The sequence below is a fragment of the Sinocyclocheilus anshuiensis genome, unplaced genomic scaffold (assembly GCF_001515605.1).
Source record: "Sinocyclocheilus anshuiensis isolate Anshui unplaced genomic scaffold, SAMN03320099.WGS_v1.1 scaffold2144, whole genome shotgun sequence".
Taxonomy (NCBI): Eukaryota; Metazoa; Chordata; class Actinopteri; order Cypriniformes; family Cyprinidae; genus Sinocyclocheilus; species Sinocyclocheilus anshuiensis.
Window position 1 is genome coordinate 39,094 of NW_015547642.1, and position 2,384 is coordinate 41,477.

General features: G+C 31.3%; 1 long non-coding RNA gene across 1 annotated transcript; it reads right to left on the minus strand.

Annotated features, from left to right (window-relative positions):
* Positions 1-85: 85 nt before the first annotated feature.
* Positions 86-977, minus strand: LOC107701886 (uncharacterized). Its single transcript, XR_001635700.1, has 3 exons — positions 898-977; positions 717-818; positions 86-177 (listed from the first exon to the last, which is right to left on the minus strand). It is a non-coding gene; the product is annotated as an uncharacterized LOC107701886 (long non-coding RNA).
* Between the last annotated feature and the right edge of the window lie 1,407 nt (positions 978-2,384).

Genomic DNA, 2,384 nt, shown 5'->3' on the forward strand with positions numbered 1-2,384 from the left:
GAAAGAGTCGTTAAAGATGAATATGACATTTTACAAGCAATACAAAATGTGCTTTTTAATGCTTAACATCTGTTCTTACAGATACGGTATACATGGAGGCTCCACATCTGCCAAAGCTGCTCTGTACGCCCGGAAGGAGGAGGAACTGTCAATTAAAGTGCAATATTCCTCCAAACCCTGTGAAGATAACAGATATCAGTTACTGTGACGATCGACTGAGCACTACAATAATATAGAGACAGGCAGTGCTGGGTAGTAACTGATTACATGTAATCTGGATTACATAATCAAGAGTCCAAAAATTAAGTACTTGTAATTCAAGTATATTACATTTTAAAATGCTCATAATCCGATTACTGTTACTTTTTATGGATTACATGATTACATATTATTCCCACAATGGCAGTAAATTATTCATAATTTATTGATTCTCCCTAACTTTCTTTCCTTTCTAAAAATCCCATTCAGCTTTGACGACAGACAGAAAGAAAGAAATATTTCAAGGAATAGCTCTCTTTGCTTTTTTATATCAATATGGTATGTTTAATGGTAAATTAAAACAAGTTTAATAAAAAAAAGAGTCTACTAAAGAATACATTACCTAAAGTGAGTAACCTAGATTATGTTACTAACTACAGTTTTCATCATGTAATCTGTAATCAGTAACGGACTACAATTTGTAAGTCATCTACCCAGCTCTGGAGTTCGTGATTTACCTCCGATGTTTGCTTCTGCCATTCCAGTCTTCTGATAGGCGCCGAATCCAGCGCTGATAATATTGCCAAGTAGGAGTTGAAGTTATTGAGTTTTCTTAAGTGCTAAATTACAAAGAGACACAGGTTCATTTAGATTAGATTCAGATTAGATTAAGTTTGGAAGAATTAAATTGGTTTGTACCTTCATTATTTTGATAAACTTTAAAAGTAGTTTTTCCCGATCCTGGGCTTTCTCTTGCTGGATTATTAAGGAGCGAACCCTTAAAAAGAGAGATTAAAATATATAATGTACTGTATACTTATTAGCGTGTCCATAAACAATTTTTTCTCCATCAACATAAGATTTTATGTTGAGATTTATATGAATGCAATGAAAATTATTTTGTATCATATAGGGAAGTTGTCACCAGACATAGACAGAGTCTAAGGGTGTGTTCACACTTGGAGTTCGGTTCGTTTGGTCCGGACCAAAAAGGAAAATAATACATTTGGTCCTGGTCCGCTAAGCGTTCACATTGGCATTTTTGACAGCAAACCTAAAGACACCGAACCTAAAGGCATAGTGATACGTTCACAACCTGATTGGTCGGCTTGAATGACGTATATATCGTGATGGAACTCACCGAACTGTGTCTAGATTAAAGACACATCTCTTTGGCCAAGCATTCAAATAATGCATCTCATAATCTTTTACTGCAGTTATATCTGATCAAATGCACATTATTATTCTTTAGTTTGGGTTAAACAAATCAATTGTGCTTGGTTGGAACAGCAGCTACGCTAATTATGTCTCTATTTGTTTCTCTGTTTCTGCTGGGATTGACATCCCGTGGTAACTAGGATTTACACAAGCTTCAGTCTGGATCCAGAACACCTGAGAAGAGATGATGCCAACCCCTCAGAGGACCTCAGATGATGCCAACCCTGAAACAACATACAGAACTACCACATTTTGCTATAAGTTTGATTGCATCATATAATAATTGCTGTTAATAGTGTTCATCGTCTGTTTTATTACGTCTTTAACTAACTGCTTGAATTTTACTGTACATTACTGCCATATGGACATCAGTTTGAGATAAGCTATTACTAAATATAATATAGAAACTTTCATTTTCTGTAAAGCTGCTTTGCAACGATTTGCCTCATGAAAAGTGCTATAGAAATGAACTTGAATTGAATTGAATTGTTTTGTGGTTTTGTGTGTAGAGTTTTGAGAAATGGAGCCATATTTTAAAAAACTGCAAAAAAAATGTATAAAGCGTGGCATGAAGTTTAATGTAAAATATAATAAAAAGTTGACATTTCATATAAAATATAATAACAATGTTTAAGTTTAATATAAAGGTTTCAAAAGTTTAATTTTAAAGTACAATATAATAAAGAGTTTAAGTTTAATATAAAAGTTTTTAAGCTTAAAAAGTTCAAGTTGAATATTAAATATAATAGAAAGTAAAGTTTAATATAAAATATAATAAAAAGTTTAGGTTTTATATAAAAGTTTTTAAGCTTAAAAAGTTTGTTTAATATAAAATATTTAAAAAATGCTAAGTTTAATATAAATATAATACAAAATTTAGGTTTTATATAAACGTTTTAAAGTTGAAAACGTTTAAGTTAAATGTAAAATATAATAAAAAGTTTAAGTTTAATATAAAAGTTTTTAAG